The following is a 22,707-nucleotide window of genomic DNA, read 5'->3' on the forward strand; positions in this document are numbered from 1 at the left end:
ATGACGCTCACTTGATCATGGCTAAGGCAATATGAGGGTTTTACGACCACCTAATCCAAATTCTAAGGATGAAAGAGGTATACTCAACCCCGCGAATCCTGATGGAGATGAACCTTGCACCTAGGCGGTACTGTACCTACAATCTCCTGCAACCATGATTCATGCAAGCATATATATATATACATATATATATATATACATATATATATATATATATATATATATATATATATATATATATATATATATATATATATATATTCAATGAAGGCGTTAGCTCGAGATTTTTAACAAGAATTAGGGAAACAATTAAACTTACACAAGAATCGATGCGAAAGCACAATAACAGGTATGCACAATATTCATGTTATCTAATCTACAACATTACATAATGGTAAATCAACCATCCAAGAATGCCACATACAAAAAGTCAACCAAGGTCAAACCGGTTTTACAAGCCGACTAGGGTAGGGGCACTACACATTCCAACTCACTATAATAAATAGGCCTCTTGTGATTAAAGTCTCAGAGGACAGGATTATTTGAGTTTTCTCTTTGAGATCTCTCATATCAGGCTTTTTTTAGGGCCTCATGGTTTCAATCATGTTTACGTGACTACAAATTGTTTTGGTACCTTGTCGGGCTATTGGCCTCAATCATGTTTGCATGACTTAAAGGGGTAATTTTTAACAAAATTCCTTACTAAGAACTATAAGATAGAGGCTACCTCATTCACCTCTGAAAGGGGGATAATCTTTGTACAAGAGAGATAGTAACTCTCCCAAGATACTTGCCATTTCGTGCCCCCATTAGCGTTTGGAGTCGGCTAATACGACATTGAGAATCCATTGCGTGAGACTCGGTAGTCATATTTTGTACCTGAGTTTGCAAGAAAAGGTTTTATTCTCTAAGCCTACTTCCGTAGGGTTAGCATGTTGTTCTTGAAGTCATTATACATCTTGTGTGTTTACTATGTTTTCATCCCTGAAACTAAAACTAAAATATTGAAACTGGAGAAAACAATCAACAACGTCAAGAACTCAGTGATCAAAACTCTGTTCGTGTCAAAAACTACTCTTTGTCTAGTCTTCTGTCATATGAGTCTACTATTTTATCATCTAGCTATATATCTACTATCATAGGAGTCTACTTTTTTATCGTTTGGTTATTTACCTATAGTCGTACGAATCTAAATTCATCCTGTCAGTTTATCATTTGTCATAATTGTCGTCTTGATCTTCAGAATTGTTGTCTGACCTTTGAAACACTATCGTATGAGTAATCATTATCTTCATCAAATTATCATCTGGAGAACTTCAAACTATTGTGCGAGTATAGGTAGCAAATCGTACGAGAAACTGTCTATGTCATCTGGGACCTGTTAAATTATCGCTCGAGTCTGAATAATCTGTTGTATGAATTTTTGATTTTGTCAGTCCAGAAACTTGTTTGTTTGCACACTTTTCCAAAATTTTCATACTTGCCTAATCAGTCTACAGTGAGCGTAAATCTGGTCATCATAATTTTGAGCATAAACAATCTTGATAGTGTACCCCTATCGTTGTGTTGCACGATTTTGTCGATCATCTTTACAGCTAGTTCAATTAACTACTTATCAAACTTAATCAACCTAAGTTACTTAGATCATGTCTTATACAGGATAGATCATTCCTAAAACCAGACTGAGTCTTAGTCACTTCTCTCAAATCACTACGTCAAATGAATAAGTAGCTTTAATTTGATCTTGACATCTGCATCACATCTAGCCCTCGGTCACGTCAGTTATAAATGCCTATTCAAACCAAAAGTTCTCATAAGAAAGCTACCAAAGGTAAAGGACAACCCTTTTCACTCCAGACTAATCCATTCTTTATAGAAGATTTTTTCTTTGACAAACCTTCGTCGTCAAGAATACCAATTTTTGATCAACCCTTATCTCCCACCATGTCCGGAGAAAGCAAGAAAGAGAAGCTACTAAACACGATACTTATGACAATATCAACACCCATGCTAATGATAGTGATTCCTCATCTAGCAAGTTTGAAGCCTCTGAACCTACAAAAGCTTTTATAAATAGTTGTCAAAATGATAAAGATTTTTGAAAAATGATGAAGATTATCATGGCTAGAGAAAAAGAAGAGTATTTTCTAGAGCTAGAAAAACAAGGCACTAAACTTCGCACTGATTATAACTTTGAAACCCGTATCACTAAAGAGGGAGATACACCAATAGCATTGGTAAAAAAACAATTGCAAGTGTTACAGACTAAAATCAAAGAAATGAAAACCAAGGATAAAACATCTATGCAATATTCTTTGGACACGATCTTCCTGTTCCCATTTGACAAGAACCTTTACATGCCTCCATTTCCTTCAAGAGTGGAAATTCCTAAGTTTGATAAATATGATGTAACACAAATCCTCAACTCCTAATTAAACAACATCAAACCTACCAACTTCATCAAACAGACAACCAAATACAATCACAACTAAATCTAAGTTGTTGGCTGCATCATCCTCTCCTGGTTACAACATTGTCAAACAATTAAAATGAACTACCGCTCAAATCTCCATTTTTGAACTCCTTAAGATCTCTTCTTCTCATAGAGAGATCCTAGACAAAGCTTTGTTGACTACTAATGTCCCCAAATATTTAGATGTAGATCGATTTCAATCTATGGTGGGTCACCTGACTTCGCCTCATTACCTCACCTTCTCTGAAGAAGATGACAATTCACTAAATCATCTGCATAACCAGCCATTACACATTGAAGCTATGATCCATAAACACCGAGTCAAACATGTTTTGATAGATGGAGGCACTAGGTTGAATATTTGTACCTACAATTTACTGATACAATTGGGATTTTCTAAACATTTCATTGATCTAACAAAGAAAATAACAATCAAATCTTATAATGAAGAAGAGAGAACCTCTAAAGGTCTGGTACTATTGGCGATCAGGGTAGGACCTATGGAAAGAGATGTTATTTTTCAGATACTTGACCTTCCTCTTTCATACAACATCTTGTTGGGCAGGCCATGGATTCATGAAATGCAAGCAATACCATCTACCTATCATTAGTGCTTGAAATTTCCTTATAATGGAGTTGAAGTCAGTATTCTTTTTGATACAAGTTACACCTATAGTGCATTGAAATAGTATACTGATGCCTTTGTTCCTCATAAAAGAGCACCCTCTACAGGTGAAAGTTCAAAAAAATTGATGAAAAACTTAGAAAAGAAATTGAAAATCACAGGTACTAGCATGGATGGATAGAAGATAGAACCTGTAATTTCACTAATGTCTCTTCCTCCATCACCATGATAGTTTGGAATACCATATGAGGCAATGAAGACACAAACTTCAACTCCAAATGTCATTTATGATGGTATTTTTGTACAGTCCTCTACTTCCCTTGCGGATGAAATAGAAGAGGAGGTTGTTCTCAAATGGCTTTTCAAAGAAGAAAGTGAAAACATAGAAGTGAAACACTGTGAGATTTCCCCTGAACAATATGGTCCAGACTATAAGATGATTCAACACATGGGATATTCAGGTACCAGTTCTTTGGGAAAGCATCAAGAAGGTATTGTTGAACCTATTCAACTACAAACTAAGTCTACAAATGATAAAGATGGACTTGGATACAATGTAGAGGAGTCATCAGATCAAAAACACACTTCTCATTATTAGTCTAAGTAGAGGAAAATGATACTACATCAAGCATCACAGGAAGTAAATACTCAACAGACTCAGGATGAGTATGAACAAGAACAAGAAGAACGAGAAATCAAGAGAGAAGAAACAACTTGTAACCAAGTTCCAATTGTATCAGAAATAACACTACAAGGAGTATTAATCCCAAAAGATATGAGAGAAGAGATAGAAGGAATTAAAGAATTGTTTGTACCACTGAACATTCCGGTCACATATACAGGAAGAATGCAAGTAGACGATTCAAAAATTGGCTTGAGTGAGTATGAATGGGTTCCAGAACCTTTATCAGATGCATCTATTGAAGAAACTCCTAAAGAACCTCATGATATCATAGATGAAGCAAAAGAGATAGTGCACTTGAAGCTGCAAAAGGAAATAGAGGAAATCAACTAAAAAGATAAGAAGACTATCAACAACAACTGGAAGAAGGAAGAGCACAATAAAATTCTTCACCTTCTATATCTCCCTCTAATGAGATATAGAAAATCAAGTATGGGACTACAAATGAAGAATTGGAGGCTACAGAAGCAGGGTCGGTCATTAGTCTAGAGGAAGATGAAAGGGAAAGATGAAAAAGACTAACAGAGTCATCAAGGTTATGTCAGTAGGTATGTCAACTACAAATGATCATTGAACCGAATCATGAAGGAAATTGCAACATCAAAGATGTAGATATTGATACTATACATGTTTTCAATAAGCCACTTGAAGAAGAGTCAGATGCTTCATCTTCTGACTCTGATCACTCTGAAATAAGATCTATTTATGACATTACCTATTAGACACCAAACTATGACTATTTCATCATGAATGTCAAAACTTTGTCTACTGAACTTGTTACTATCGAAGTACGATATGTAGTCCAGTCTGAAGTAGAGGATGGTGCTAGTGGTAGGTCTATTAGGTTAGGTTCCCTAAATAATAACGTAAACTTTGAAAATTGTGTTGTAACTCTTCTTGGTCTCAAGATGCTTATGCAAGGTAGTCTTCTAGAACTCAACTTGTCGGTCTGAGTTTGTGATAACAATACCGTGAATTCTCTTGAACCAGTTAAATCTTTATCCCTGGTACATCCTGAGCTTATTGACTGTACTCTCCAAGATCAACCTTTGAATATACCTACCTTTTCCAACGACTATAAATTAGCCTATTATCTTAATGCAGTTGAACAAATGGACTCTTCCACTAGTGAACAAAGTGAAAACATGACAATAACAGATGTCAAGTATCTTAGTCGCAAAAATCAAAATAAGAAAAATAAGATTTTTGATGGCAAAAACCACATTGTGGCGGTGTTAGAATAAAAAATAGTAAAAATAAAGGATGCACCTAATGGTGAAAACCTCTATGAGGTGCCTGAAGGTGAGATACTTGAAATTTTTCCTGATCACTTTCAAGAGAAATCATTAGTGCTAATCAAACCTACATAGCTAGTAAACATTGGAACATAAGAAGTTCAACATACCGTACATGTAGCTCAATCCTTGTCAGCGGAAGAACTGAAATAATTTGTTGATTTCTTCATGGCAAAGAAGATAAATTTTGCATGGACATATACTAATATGCCAGGTATGGATCTTGACCTCATAATGCATCATCTTTCTATTGCTCCTGGAGTCAAACCTATTAAGCAAAAACTCCAAAAAATGCATCCTCATATTGCATTATTTGTTAAGGCTGAGCTAGAAAAATTACTAAAAGTTGGAGTCATCAAAGCAATTGATTATGCTGAGTGGATATCTAATATTGTACCTATTTCCAAGCCCAATAAATCAATATGTGTTTGCACAGATTTAAGGGATTTAACAAAGTTTGTCCAAAAGATGATTTTCCATTGCCCAACATAGACATGATAGTGGACATGACTACTGGCTATGAAATGTACTCTTTAATGGATAGTTTTTCCTGATACAATTAGATTGAAATTTCACCTGAAGATCAAGAGAAAACAACATTCACCTATGTATGGGGAACCTTCTATTGGAATGTAATGCCCTTCGGCTTACAGAATGCACATGTTGCTTATCAAAGAGTTGTAACAACATTTTTTTATGATATGATGCACAAAAACATGGAGGACTACGTTGATGATACTCTAGTTAAATATATGAAAATATCAACACATCTATCAGAACTATGTCCAATATTAGACAGGATGGAAAAATTCAAACTCGGATTCAATCCCAAGAAATGTGCATTTGGGGTTACATTTGGTAAGCTCCTAGGATATATTGTTTAAGCAAAAGGAATTGAAGTGGATCTAGAAAAAGTTAAAGCTATCATGGAAATGCCACCTCCAAAGAATTTCTATCAAATGAGAAGTTTACAAGGGTGGCTCCAATCAATAGGATGCTTCCTCTTTTAGCTACCAGATAAGGCTCAACCATTCACAAAGGCATTACAGAAATGAGTTACATAAAACTGGGATGAAAATTGTGAACAACATCTAAAGAAAATCAAGGAATGTCTTTCTAATCCACCTATATTGGTGACACCAATTTAAGGCAAGCCCTTGATTCTCTATATATCAGGTACTGATACATCACTGGGGTAGTTTTGGTACAATGAGATGAGAACAAAAGAGAAAGAGCTATATACTGTATCAATAGGACCTTCGTGTCCTATGAGATAAACTATACTATCATAGAGAAACCTTGTTTGGCATTTGTCTTTGCATCACAAAAATTAAGACACTACATGCTAACACATTCTATCAAACTGGTGGCTAAGATTGATCTGCTCAAATTCCTTCTCAGCAACGCAACGCTTACAGGGAGTTTGGCTAAATGGGTCATGGTTCTTACATAATTTAATATTGAATATATAGAATGCAAAGCTATCAAAGGACATGTCATTGCAGATCAACTTGTCGATGCTCCGCTTGAAGACAATGAACCTTTGCACATAGAATTTATGGATGAATTCATCATGCACCTTACTCAACAATCCTGGAAAATGTTCTTTGACGGATCTTTCACTCAACAAGGTTCTGGTGCTGGAATAATTTTTATCACTCCTCAAAGATATTCAATCCCAAAGGTGCACAAGATTCGCTTTCCTTGTACCAACAATATTGCAGAATATGAAGCTTTGGTAAATGGAATCAAACTAGCTATCGAATGGAAGGTTGTTGAGTTATACATGTATGGAAACTTTAAGATGATTATCAATTAGATCAATGGTATATATTAGACTCGGGATGAGAAATCGGTGCCCTATAAAAGAATGGTTGTTGACCTCAATAAATACTTTACTTTTGTATCATGCTACCTTGGCATCTATACCAACGCTACATAAATCTAAGTTCTGCTATGAATTCCTGGTGGAAGAGTTACATTATCCTGCTTATAATTCCCTTGAGTCCTAGATGGTTTGTTCTATTATTGGATATGACTCATCTCGCTATAGCCACATTTACTCTTATTTGCATGACCAAATTATCCCTGCTAATCTTACCCGTAATGAGAAAAGAAACCTAATTTGAAATGCTTCATGGTATGTCATCATATATAACAATCTATATAGGCGAGTTTTGGATAGTATTTTTCTTACGTGTCTAGAAACAGAAGAGTCCCAATGCGTGCTATCTAAAGTCCATGAAGGTATTTGTGGATCTCATTCAAATAGTCTTACTCTGGCTCAAAACTCGCTAAGGGCTAACTACTACTGGCTAGATATGGAAAAAGATGCTATAATTTTTTCTAAAATTTGTGAGAAGTGTTAGCTCCATGGAAATCTCATACATGCTCAAGCAAGGGATCTAATACCTTTCATCACACATTGGCCTTTTCAACAATGGGTGTTTGACCTCATTGGTCAAATCCATCCTACATGATCTAATGGACACAATTTTATCATAACTGACACTGAGTACTTCACTAAGTGGGTTGAAGCGGTTCCGCTAATCAGAGCAACTGGTAAACAAGTATCTATGTTCATCCTTAACTATATCATCTACAGGTATGTAATACCTTCATCAATTATGACCGATAATGGAGGACAGTTCAAAAATAAAGATCTAGATGAGCTCTATGAAAAGTTTAAAATCAAACAATATTGGTCATCCATATACTACCCTCAAGGTAATGGGCAAGTTGAAGAATATAACAAAAAATTGTTGACTATCTTGCATAGAATGGTAAACAAATCTAGAAAGGATTGGCATCTATAGCTCAATGCTACACTATGGTCTTATAGAACAAGTATCAAAACGCCTACTGGGGCTACACCTTTTTCTTTGGTGTATGGATCTGAAACAATCTTGCCTGTTGAGGTGGAAATACCTTCTTTGAGAGTTTCTTTGTAAGGTTTTGTTATTGATGAAGAATAAAAAATATCTAGATTGCAAGAGCTCGAATTGTTGGATGAACATCAACAAGTGGCATTTGATCATCTAAGAGCGTACCAAAAGAGAATGTATAGAGGTTATAACAAGAAAGTTTGAGAAAGAGAATTTCAGGTTGGTGACCTTGTTTTGAGAGAGAATTCTAAAAATCAATAGTTTTGAGACAACAAAGGGAAGTTTGAACCCAATTGGCTGGGTCCCTACATTGTTACTGCAATCTTTGGATTTGGTGCTTATCAACTCTCAACATCGGAGGGAGAAAAAATCCATGAACTAATTAACACCATCCACTAAGCACTTGAAGAAATTCTTCACTTAGTATTCTCTGCTCCAGCAACCTGTACAACAAAAAATTCAAAAAAATCAAAAAATCAAAAAAGAAAAAGAAAGGATCTTTGCCAAGCAGGTGAAAACCTAGTAAACAGGCACCTCTTGTTCTCAAGAACTCCATCTATCAACGCAAATTTTGCATTTCCTATTTTCATTCCCACTTTCCTACATCTTTTCTTTTGCTTGTACATATCTTTTGGTCACTTTTGTGACATCCTGGTTCTTTTGGAACCCTCATGCCTTTAATTGATCAATGTCCTAGTCTTAGGGTAATGGACTGATCAATTTACATGTCCTAAGTAGTTTAACCAAGTCATCTTTCTTTTGGTAATATCAGGTCATCCAATCTAAGTCAGTCACCTATCTCCTATCCACTACAGATTTTTATCACTGAGTAAACAAGCAAAACAAGACTACTGAAAACAATCACTAAATTGTTTGAGATATGATTGAAATTTTATTTGTGTTATCTTTTAAATTGGTTTTTGATTATTAGTCCCTTTGAGTAACTCAAGGAAGTCTACCTTGATTAAGAGGAGCAAGGATTGGGTGCATAATACTTTTCTTTGTTTTCTTCTTGTAGGAATGATTCTAATAATCTGAAAACATCTAACCAGCAAGGTGTTTGTGATAAGTGCCTTCACATCAAGGTGAAATTGCCACACATACCTCGACTCTGCTTATTTGTATGCTATAGGGAGGTTGGAGTCATTTTACTTGTTTGTTTTGAGGGAATTTCTTTAATGTGCAATCCAGATGCATGCATAATCTATCCAAGAAAATGAATGATAAAAGGGTCATTGCAAACAAGATAACCAATAGTTGCATATAAAAAGGAAGGAACTCTATTTTTCTTGTTGTGTTTGTAAAACGCTCAACAATGAAAATTAAGCATATCAAATTCAGTGACTAAGTTTAAGTTGCATTCATTCTAAAATTTTATGCATTTCAGGTGATTTCGGCATGATAACAATGATCTCTTTATCTTTTGAATGAGAGTCTAAAGCAATCATTATTTCCCAGCTAAGTGGTAACCTTTTTCATCATCGTTTCTTTGATTCAGTACTTGTGTATTGAGATGTTAGCTCCATACATTTCATTATATATATATATATTTGCATTCATATTATTGCATGAAAAATAACATTTGCATTACTAGTTACTCATTTTTATCATTTATTTAAATATGAAAAAGAAAAAATCATAACATCCATATCCATCCCCATTACATACATCTATACTAAAAAGATATGCATACATATAGAATAAAGCATATAGAAAGACATCTCATAATCAATCAACACAAGTACAATGAAACCAAATCAAGAGCTTGTATATCTCATCACAATCTCAATGTCTAAGAGTACAAATAATATCAAATGTCATACACAATGTCTCATCAGAGCAAGAATCGTATAAGCTACAAAAATAGAGTATATAACAAAATCTAGGAGGTATATAAATCTAGCTCTCTACCTCTCCCTCATCGCCAGATGGAGGAGGTGGTGCCTACTAACCAACGTCCTGTTTGGGTGCCCTAGCTCCCTTAGATCGCTCCATATACTAAGAATATGGCACAGCCTGTTGCGCTACTAGGACCGCTATGCTATAAGGTGTAGCATAATAAAATGCATGACTCATTTGATGCAAAACCTCTCACTGAAGGGCATCTCACTTTGCTTTGATCTTAGTGAGTTGTCGATCTTTCTCTGCCAACTGCATCTACACCACTATCAACTGTGATTGCAAACCTATCACCCTCACCCTAAAAGATCTTACTACATCTGGCACTCCCTTCTCTCTCCCCATCTTCCCCTCTCCACCTCCCTTCTCATCTCTCTGCTACCTAACCTTCCTAGGAGCCTCTCTCTCCTCCTCACCTCCAACCTCTACTTCCCTAGAACCGCTAGCCTCAACCCTAACAACTCCTAAGGATCCACCCTCCCCTCTCTATCACTATTGACCTCCTGCTAGTGCCCTACTGCTACTAGCACCAGGATCACCTCCTGTTCATCTAGGTAAATCATCTCTTTGTCCCTGTACTTGACCTACTCCCTATACCTAACCTATTACCTATGTCTGTGCTAGTGCATCCTCCTCAACCTCATCTATAAGAGGCTCATGCTCTCTAGGATCTATAAACTAAGGAAAAGGGTGTATTTGAAACCAATCTCTATACTAGGGCAATACCCCCACATCTACCACATCCTCCTGGTACTCCCATCTCTATGTCTGTAAACCCGTTAACTCCTGCATGCTCAATGCATATGATAGTCTTGGAGCCCATCCTCATCTCTTTTCCTCCCCATATCTAGCATACACTGTGAACTCCAGAGATATACTCTGCAGTCTCCCATACTATCTCAAAACTCTAGATACTACAAATTGCTCAATAATAGTAGTCACTCTGCTAATGAGAGGTCTAGTCAAGAACATATCTCTTCGTTGTGCCCTCCAATTGTCCCATAGCTCTAGACCCCTATATGATCTCCATACTATAGCTATCAAGTCATCCAACTGCCTTCTCCAATAATCAATCTTGCCCAGGAGGGGTTGTGTGACATAACCTGAGTAACAACATACGATAGGCTGACGTGCCTCTCTAAAATCATCCATTATAGGTCTACAAATCAGGATATGCACCCATTCCCATATTCGCAAAATTAGGACACCTGCTGCCATGCCCTTCTCCTCATGATAGACAATCACATGCATCTCAAGGTACATATGAGTGAGTAAGCATGAACCCCACCCTAATCTAATTGGATGAGTCAACAATCTCTCTAACATTTTGCCCCATCCACATACAAAACCTTGTTGTCCTTTGTCAAGAATAATGAAACAACCAATCATGCCAGCCAAAACGCAAGCCAGACAATACTCTGCACCATACCTTCTCATCAAATCGTCCCAAGTGATAGCACGATCAAGGATAGTGTCATCATGGAATATATATCTAAGAGCCAAAATACCCTGTCATGGAGTAGAATCATAATCTACTTTATCTCCAACAAAAGGAATTCCCAATATCCTATAAACATCCTCCGGAGTGATCGTCATCTCTCCCACTGGCAAATGAAATGTGTTATGCTCAGAATGGAAACGCTCAACTAATGCGGTCAAAATACCATGATTCACATGGATATCAGGCATCTGTAATAAATATCCAAATCCACACAATCCTATGTGACCTCTTTGTGCATCTGATAAATCACACACTAATCTCATCATCGACATAAATGTACACCAAAACTAAATATCAGGCAACTGAATCTGCAAAACTAAACACACAAATCATCAGTACATGATCAAATTTGCGCTAACAATGTGATAAGCATGCTAAAGAATCTAAATTTACAACATTAAAAATAAAAATTTATCATTTAGACCTTCAAAAATACTTCTTGTTTTGCATACGAGTTACCACAGTCAAGCAGCAACCCGTACGAGCAAACACAACGACCCGCACAAGAAAACACTCTTATATGATAAACAATATAATGTCGCACAATTAAATGGTCTCTTAAGCACATTTTCGTATGAAACAAGGGTAAACACTAGACGAAAAACCCTACATGCCCATATGATAAAACAAAAAATTTCAGAAACTCATATGATAAAGCGTATAACACCGAACGATAAAATGATACATCCCAACTTCAAACGAAATTCAAAATGAAAATTTCAATGAAAATTTCAAAAAATGAAAAATTTAAAAGGTTTACGTTCGATCACTTACTGTTGGGGGATAGTGACACAGTCGATTATGTCATCTCTGGCACTCAAATTGATGCTCTTGAATCGAAATCGCCATTTTTCATAGCAGGAGGTTTTTCCAATTTTTAAACTTTGAGAGGTAAAAATGAATTGACAATGACACATTGAACACCTTATATAGCCCAAACCCTAATTTTCAAACTTGCTCCAATGGACATAAAATTTGTACCCTTGACTAAATTGACTATCCTGAGTCCATTTTTGGGAACAAAATCAAAATCTGACGTCAATTTTCTAGTCAAAATTTCACAACATTGACCACTCAGCACTTTCATCCTCCAGTCAGTTTTTGAATCATTTTGCGCTCAATTCAACTTTCATCTCAATTTAATTCTTACATCAAACACTTTGTGCTCAAATTATCATCGCTAAATCTTTTTATCTTTTTAAAATTGCGTAAAATCGTTGCACCCTCACTATCTTTTGATTTCTCTCCTGAGGGGGCATACTCATTACATCATACTCATCACATCTTTTCAATGATTAATATTATTTGAAAGTCAAGAAATTTTTCAAATCTTCATCTAAAGTCGAGCAGAAACCTTTTCAATCAAAGAAAATCAACTAAACTTTGTCAAATAAAGAGATTTCTAGGGGTATAACAATTTTTTTCCTTATCTAAATCAATCTTCAAATCAGTGTTTAGTTTCATCACATCAATTCAAGCTAGACATTCTCTCTTGCTAATCGGTTGTTGTTCAATCAAGTTCGGAATCGATTCTATCACCTCGCTCTTTGTCAATTCTTGTTCAATCAAGTTCGAAATCAGTTTTATCTCTCTCTCAATCAGTTCTTGTTCAATCAAGTTAGGAATCGGTTTTATCTCTCGCTTAGTCAGTTCCTATTTAATAAAGTTTAGAATTGGTTTTATGTCTCGCTCAATCAATTCTTGTTCAATCAAGTTCAAAATCGATTTTATTTCTGACTCAGTCAATTCTTGTTCAATCAAGTCTGGATTCAGTTTTGTTTCTTCTCTCTATCTAGTTTAATCAAGTTCTAGATCGATGCTCATTTCTTGATCCATCAAGTTCAAGAATGATATATTGCTTTGCATCGATCCTAGTTCAATCAAGTTTAGGATCGGTATCGCTTTAATCAAATCTATTCAATTTCATTGCTTCAAATTGAGTTGAACATCTTGCTCTTCATCGGTTTGTAATCCATCTAGTTCATAACTGATATCTATTTGACATCAACTATTCTTTGAACCATTGCGGTGCTCGCACATTAATTCAAAGAGGGGCAAATGTAATACCCTAAAAATGGTCACCTAAACCATGGACCCCAAATCTTGACAACATCACCAAGGTCCTAACCAAAGACAATTAAATCAACCTTGAGCACCTAATTAATTAATTCTTCAATCATTAATGTTACATGGCAAATAAATCACCCTATATGAATTAAATATTTATTTAATTAATAAAATCATTCCAAGTAAATCATTTTGATCAATTATCCTATTTATTTAATTAAATATCTTAGCATATTTAATTAATAAATAAATTTGCCATTTAATTTACAAAAAGAGGAATTAATTTATAAAAGAGATTAATCACAAAAAGAGGAATTGATTTACAAAAAGAGATTAATCACAAACAAAAAGGAATTAATCTTTAAAAGAAAGAGTTAAATTGAAAACAAAAGAAAGGAATTAAATTGAGAGAATAAATCAAACTTAAGATATTTATTTTTCTAAAATTGACATAACTTGAGAAATTAGAAAAGTTATCAAATTGAATTAATAATTTTCTCTAAAATTAAAACTGAAAGCTTTTCTTGAGGAAATTAAAGAAATGTGCATGAAATCTAAATTTTATCTCAAGTGCATGGAATCAACTAATTCTATCTCCAATGAAAACTTAGACTTATAATCTGAATGCATTTAATCAAGCTATAATTGAAATACATCTCAAGATTAACTTAATCTGATCTCTCAATTATTTCAATTAACCTCGATTGTGCTTTTTCTTGAGGAATCTCAACTGCTCATTGTTAATTGATCTTGACTGTTGGTCTCTCTTTTGAGTCTCTATAAATTGATCTTTCATCTCTCATTCAAGACACCTTGGAGATTTATTGTTAATGTGCAGCTTTTGCCCTAGAGTCATTGAAGATATCTTTCTTTGAGATTATTGCATCTTAGTTTAGATTTTTGTATACCTAGTTTAATTGTTATCTCTTGCATTCATCTAGCTTAATCTTCATTCATCTAGCTTAATATTCATTCATCTAACTTAATATTCATTCATTTAGCTTAATATTGCATCCATGTAGCTTAATCGTGCATACATTTAGCTTAATCTTGTGCTCATATAGATTAAATCCTTCGTCTTGGTGTAGTCTAGTCACTAGTATTGCTTAGACAAATCTGAGAGAAAGTCTATACTCGCATCTTTTAGAAGGCAATAGGTCGATTTGTTATGGTTTTTATATTCATGATTTTATCTATCTAACCATGCATGCAATGACTTAATTGAAGTGTTGTGTCTTACAGCTTGGAGACTTTATCTACTTTTCACACACACATAAATATCAAATATACAACAACCAATAAATACCAATTATACAATAAATCGATCAAACAATAATTAATCAAATTAAACTATAATAATAATCCACCAATTTATTTAATCATCAATAAACTATATAAATCAAACATTAGTTAATTAATAAATAATCACATACTCACAAACCACCAAACGACCACAACTCACTGGTTAACATGGCAAATCATGCCAAGACAACTAACAACCAAGGTAGATAACTTAAGCCTAGAGTATATGAAGGGACCTCACGCCATCTCTGACAACTTGTCATTGGGATTTAAAGACACGCTCAGACCTATGAAGCCAGGTGGAGTCGATGCCTGGTACCTGCAAACCTGCATCAACTCTAATCATAACATATATGATACATATATATCATAATGAATAGGCAAGTGGTAGAGAATTGCGACGACATATCATGCTCTCAATGAGTGATATGACATTGTCTCCAATCATGAAAATAGGCACACAATAACCAGACACATCATAACACCAACTCATCACATATAATCAGGAAGTAGGGTTAGCATAATCATAATGCTATCAAATCCATAATTCATATAATCCATCTAACATAGCAAGTGCATATAGAGACCATTAATATAAATCCATCATATCATGATCATCAACAAGTATCATCATAAGCATCTAAAATATAAATAGAGTCAACACATAGTATAATACCATCGAATATTATCATAAAGTAAAATAATATTCATTAATAGAGTCTATAAATGTACAAGGAGAAGGTTGAGCTAGGGTGGGGCACTACATAACATGGAATGTATGGTTACATGCTTATTCACATGGAGTGCTTATTGATGGTTGGGTTTCAAAAGCTTTCATGGTCGTATTTTATGGTACATTATTGATAATACATGGATGATAGATGCTTTTGGAGACTAGGTTTTTTCCTCATGAGGATTTTCCTAGGGTATACCATGTGTCACTCTTTGATGGGTATGCTATTTAATCTTTGCATATGGATTCAAGAGCTTATTTGCTTGATTCCCCAATTGGATTATATGGAGATTGTTATTTGTAGGGATGCAAGTTTCATTTCATTTGGTATTAGAGCCATGGTTTTTATGTTATAACACTAGGATTTAAATCTATGTAATGCATGTAAGAATAAAAAACTTGGCAAGATATGAGGGTTTCTTGCAAGTTGTGGGGTCGCAGATTTGTAGGTATTTTTGTAGATCTGGGTTTATAAAAAAAATTTCAAAACTGATTTCCATGGATGTTCATTATGGGGGTTTTGGGGCTAAGGTTTTGTATTTGTACCCATGGGACAAAATTGACCCCATGGTTGCATTTAGGGAGGCCAGGAGATGAAGTTTGATATATAATTCAACCCATTCCGATGACAGTGGACTAAGATGTAAAATATTTTAGGGGATATGATCATACCACCTATGCAAATGTCATCAGAAAATAAATAATTACCCTGCATTATAATCCATATCAGTATTTTTTTTATTAATGTTAAATTGAAAATAAATAAAAAATTATATCCTACAATGGGGAGCTTTTTTTGTAATTTTTTTTTTTTTTTTGGGTGGGTGGGGGGTGCATCTGTAGACTCCCCCACCCGCTCCACTTGTGTCTAATAGTGGTACACACCACTATTAGTACTAATAGTGCTACGAACCAATACCAGTATAGATAGTGGTGACAAGAAATAGTACCGACAATGCATGACCCCTCCCATCAGTGGTGAGGGTTCCCGTCGTGGGCTCAACTCTAGCAATGGGAATGGGGTCTCCACCCAACCAACAAACAAAAAAAACCAATAAATTGCTCACCACAAATTTCTTAGTAGTCATTTTTATAAAAAAAAATTATAAGAAAATAAAGCTTTGGAAATATTAATAATCCCACTCAATAAAAAATCTATATGCCATGGTTAATATGGAGTCAAGTTCAAGACCCCAAGATATTTTTATTTATTAAAAAAATTAAAAATGATTATATGGCATATTGGGAAAAAAACAATTTGGAGTCCATATTTACAAATATAACCTAATAGGCTATTTTTTTCTATGGAGCATAACTTGGGCCAAGAGTGTCAAATTTTTTACTTTTCATATAGTCATTGGAAAGGTGACTCAGAGAGCTATGATGTGGTGTGATCAATTTTTTTAGATTTTGTTATTTTGGCAATGAAATGTTAGTTAGGAGTCACAGGTACCTTTAGGAGGTCATAAGTTAGATTTTGGACTTCAAATGGTCAATGGAAATCTTGTTGAGAGCACTACACAGTGGTTTGAAGCAGGTTTGACATGATTTATTTGTTGATGTATTAATCTAAGTTGTTTATGGGTTCTATTGGCTATGGTGACACTATGATTTTATGACATGTTACATATTGGGGATTTGGAGTTTATGTCATTGTATACACATTATATATCTTAGATTGTTCTCATGATTGACATGGTTATCAATTTTGGTTTGGGTATGTGTATTGCATTGTTAGGTCTAAAAGTTGTGTAGTGTTGTAGGCGGTCTATACTTAGAAGATTGCATTTATGGCTTGGATATGGGTTGTCTATGCCCATAAGCCTTTCATTGTTGATGCATATTTATATTGGTGCCTTATTTTAGTTACTTGGTTTGTTTATTTGTTTCCATGTTGAGGAGAGATTGTTTCTAGGTACAATCATGGTGGAGGACCTATGTTGTTGACTGTGTGATGCTTACTAGTTGGACACATTAGGAGTTAGATGATTTTGTGGAGGTGATCATGATGCCATAGATGTTCCTTGTGTTTAGAGACTTTGGCATGACACAATTAGATATGTAGGTGCTTTGATTGGTGATTATTTGATTGGATTCTTGATTGGTTCTTGTGGTGCTTCTTCTTGTTTAAGGATCATGGTTACATTGGCTTCTGGGAGCTCATGATGTGCACTTTGAATTCATTGATTGTTAGATGACTTTGGTTGATTATCACATTAGAGGATGGTTATATCATGATGTCATGGATAGCTTGGTTACATTTTCAAAGGGAGATTTTGATAGCGATGATGTAGAAGTGTAGGATTGGTTCATGATTGTTTATTGTTATTTTGAAAGATCCCCAGCTAGCTATTCACTGAGAATTTTGACTTTAGCCTCTAACAATTCTGATTTTTTGACTTTCACTGAGTTTTTTGAGCTTTTTGAAAGTTTGGAATTTTGGTTTTTTGGGGGTTTTGTTTAGAAGTGTGATACCAAATATCAATGCAAAGGGTTTAATATTCATCACATACATAACAATAACAATTTTATGAGCAACATTTACAAATTAGCATGGTCTGATCTAAAATTTAGAACTCTGATTTTATTGGCAGCTTCAAATAATTTTCCAGATCTAAATATTAGAATATTAAATGACAAGAATTCTCATACCTGAGGGCTCTAGCACTATCTTATCAAAAAATTACTGATGGATGCAATGTCCAAATGTAAGAGTATCTACTAAACAACTATAGGGTCAATTTGAGTTTTAAACCCCAAATCATTAATTATGAATTTTGCAAATGCCCTATTATAGTGGATCAACTTTTTGCTCTAGCTGGGCGACATTATTGAAGAAAGAATAAATAAATTATTAAATATCGATACCATACAATTGTTGGACGGGTTCCCAGTTCGCTACACATGACTCATTGATGGACCATTTTTTGGTTGACCTACTCCTGTATCCAGATCACCCTTTGTGAAGAGTACCAATCTTGTAATCCCAATTTGATTTTATTTCCCTCAACCCTAAGCCATCTGCAATCAATAAATTATTGGTAATCACTGAAATTGCAGCTGAATCTTGAACCACTAGTAAAAAATAGTTAAATCGACCTCTAGATGATGCCCTGGTTTTAATTAGACTTTGATTTTTGTACAATAAACCCTAAACACCAAATCTAGAAGAAAGCTAGAGATCTATAACTCTGTAACTCCATTCAATAAGAACAAATGGAAACCTCGAATAAATTTCCCATTGAGTGAATTTGGGTTTGCATCCAATTCATAGTCTTCTAAGGGTTTGTGTCCTTATAATATTTCCAAGTATGCGCTGAAACTCATGAGAGAGATGAAAAATAATTTTTTTTTATATTTTTCCCATGGAGGATGATGGCATATTTTAACAATTCTCCTGTTAGATAGTTCTGATATCGGGAGAAAACTGAGAGGTGGGGGGTGAATCGATTTTCTACCAATATTCACAGTCAATGCAGATTATAACCTTTATAGTGAAGCACAAAGAAACCGACATAAGGAAAGATAAAGAATGAAAGCACAGTACACACAACACCAATGTTTTTGATGTGGAAAAATCGGTAAAGGGAAAAACCATGGTGGCAAACCCTAGCCACAATCAGATAATATTTCTATAGTAGTATGTGAAATAATTACAATAGGAATTGCACTTGCAATCAGGCCAACTGCTTAGAGCTCACTACTCATCACAAAAGAGAAGTCTCACTTACTTACAAAAGCATCAGAGTACAATCCAGAGAAAATGAACCATGAAAGTAGCATCTCCTAATGCTTGATACAATTCCGGTTAAGCACAGATGTCTGCCATGCAACACCAAAACCCTTACAATCTTCCATTGAATGATATATCATTGTTCACACATAAACCTTTCTCTCATAATGCAGACATAACCATCAATGCCATCCATATCTAAATTACATGAATAAGTTGCCTATAAATACAAATCATCAACCTTAATGATAAGGTTGGCTAAACCCATAAACTCATAATTACAAAAATTGCATCACATGATATCATTGGATCAATATTATGATTTACATTACATAGCATGGACCTAATTTGAATACCCAAACAATTACATCCATCAGAAATCATGCTAAGACCAATCTCCAACATGTTTCACTAACCAGTAGAAACCCTCAGTACAATAACACAAAATATCTAACCGGATCCAAATAGGACCACCATATCAGCACACCATCCAATGCAAAGCCACCAAACAATTAGAATATGATCAAGAAGTGGCTTCAACACATTAGAAATTGTTCCCATAAGCCGGACCAATAATTACTTAACCATGTCATCGAATATCGCTAACCGATAAAGCTAACCGATACCAAGAAATACCAACTGGGAACATAAGTGATAGCTTCCAGAGAACCAAATCATGAACCAATAGAAGATGACAATCATATATCCACCCTGACTAACCATCCGAAACCAAATCCGGGGATCTCATCATACCGGATCAGAATCATAGCCAAAACCAGGACAAACACGAAGTCTAACTAGGATAGGTCCAACTGGGATACAGTGTTGATATCAATGACAACACTTAACCAAATCCAACATATTGCCAACAATCTCCCCCTTTGGCATTGATGAAAACACTAAATATGAAAAACATCCAAGTGTCAACAAATGCCAACAATCTCCCAAAGACTAATCTGAAATATATCTCCCCCTTAGATTAACTAATAAACACATGAACACCATCTCACCTATTGGTCCTCACAACTGGAATGGCAACTAGGTAATAAAACACAATTCAAAGATTGGATATCTTTGAATAGCAATCTTTTTTGTAGCAAAGGCTCATTTACTTATCAACCAGGGACATAAACTTAAAATGGGCTAGCACTCTATGTGCACCAAGTTCATATCACAACCATTCTATATTACTACAGGAAAGGAAATTCTTTGAAGTAAACATGCAAAATCGCAATGAACTAATTCTTAATCTAAATTCACAACTGGAAATTACTCAAATAACCACTACTAAATGATAACGTTCTAGCAAGCGGATACGAACTACTCTGTCGTTGTGGCTGCATGAACAAACACAAGAACTATTTTTAGTGGCTTTAGGAACAAACAATTGCTGAAACAACAACTACTGAAGAATGAAAACTAATTGGAAAACATGAAGGAATACTCACCAAGTGGGCCCCCTTGAGTGAGCATATCCAGAACTTTCAGATTACAATTGTTAAGCTTTTAAAATCACATCGATCTCTTTATTTCATTTTGACTGTGAAAATACATAAAATACCAAAAGACTGAGTATTATGAATATGATGGTTGTTCTCTACTATCCTCGAGAAGAGAGAGAGACCCCTCTATTTATAAGGAAGTTTATAACATTTTCCTAACTAATCAACCACATTCCTATGGAATAGGCAAACATGGTTCATTAAACAAAAGAAGAAGAAGTCAGCGCAAGAAAACAGAACAACATATGTCCTACAATTGAGAAAAATATAGCATGGCATGCTTCCTAGATCTAAGCTCCACTAAGAACAATTATAAATTTTCCATAAAACATTCTACTAAAGAATCGATTAAGTGGCTTTGATCTCCCTTAGTACTACTTTTCTTTGATTGGGTCTGCATTGTGGCTATATACTTGGTGCTTCTTTGAACCACCACTTAATCTTTCATTCTCCTTTGTCGATCCTGCATCATGATATTAACATGCACAACAAACATGTGTATATACTAATGCTAACATGATATAATTTAAACCATACTTAAGATTGATTTTAGATATTTTCATAGATAAATCATTTAAAAACCATTATAGGACAACCTTAAGTATAAGTCAAAGCAGTTTCAAAAACACTTAATAGGTATCAATTAGGAGAGTATCCTGATCCAAATATCATCTAATCACAAGGCCTAGGCAGGAGTATTATAACAAGAATCTATCAAAATAGAGTCATTATTTAGGCTCATGATCTCCCCCTAGCCTAACTTCTTGCTGATCCTCCAGCAACAGGAAAATTCCAAATTCAAGCATTGATTCTGAAATTGTCGGGAGTAACCTACCCAGAACCTCTTGCAGACAAACTCTAGTAGAATCCATTCATTTTCTCCAATCTCGTCCACCTGGTACATTCTACTTCTTCACTATATGGTGGATCATTATCCCTACATCGCATCTGTGGCCATAGGAGGATTGGAGGCTGAAAACTGAGAGGCAACCAATGTCTTCCCTTTGTTCTTCCCAAGTGCATATATCTGGGTGCCCTCTTTAGTGTTGCATGGTAGTTTTGAATGGAGTGTGGCGTAGATTGCCTCAACTCATCTGGTAGGCTATTCCAATGTTGGACCAAATGTCCTATTGCTACTTGTCTTTCCCTTGAGCCATTTGTTCATATTCTTATACACCTCCTCCCTTAAGGGTAGAATATCTTTTGTAAAATCTGGCTCATATACAATCTTTTTCTAGTCAAAATAAAGTCTCCTAGGCTCTCTTGATTCATCCCTTAATGGCAGTGAAAGGTCAAGTTATTCCTTTCTATGTACCTGAAACTGCTCTCCTCTTACTATTTCATTCTGCATCCATGACATGAGAGCTCTCAATTGGATATCTCCACTGTAGAGGAGAGGGTTCCAATCGACATCATCTGGAACAACATAGTTATGTAAATAAAATTCATAGAGTAGATTCTTACTAGCTGTAGGAGATGTTTGATAAACATTGTAGAATTCCTCAGGTGTCTGCAATGAGGGACTTAGATCCCTGACAATTCTCATCATCTAGAAACTGATATACTATTCTTTTAAATATAGAGAGTAAACACGAGGAGGTGCTTGGCATTGCATTAGTTGTGGTACCATAGTGGCTACTGTTTCCACCCTAGTTTTAAGTTGAGCAATTTCCTCGTCTTTTTGTTCAATAATTTTCTTTTGTCGGTCGATTATCATCTGCAGTTTTACCTTTTCCAATTCTCACTCCTGGTAAAGGGCAAGTGCCACTGCATGACTAGTAAGGGAAGTAGGTGGTCTATGAATAGGTGCCCTAGGTTTCATTTTTTCAACTTTTCTCCCTGCTTCAATAACCTGTTCTACATCAGATGCTAAGCTATCCAACCTTTCAAAACCTACTTCTCCCTACGGCTACTCAATGTTCTACAATTCTTCCTTTTCATGCAGCTACAGTTCTTGTTCTTCATGCAGCTATAATTCTTATTCCCTTTGGAGTTCCCTTGGTGGAGAAG

Source organism: Cryptomeria japonica, chromosome 4 (assembly GCF_030272615.1).
Source record: "Cryptomeria japonica chromosome 4, Sugi_1.0, whole genome shotgun sequence".
Taxonomy (NCBI): domain Eukaryota; kingdom Viridiplantae; phylum Streptophyta; class Pinopsida; order Cupressales; family Cupressaceae; genus Cryptomeria; species Cryptomeria japonica.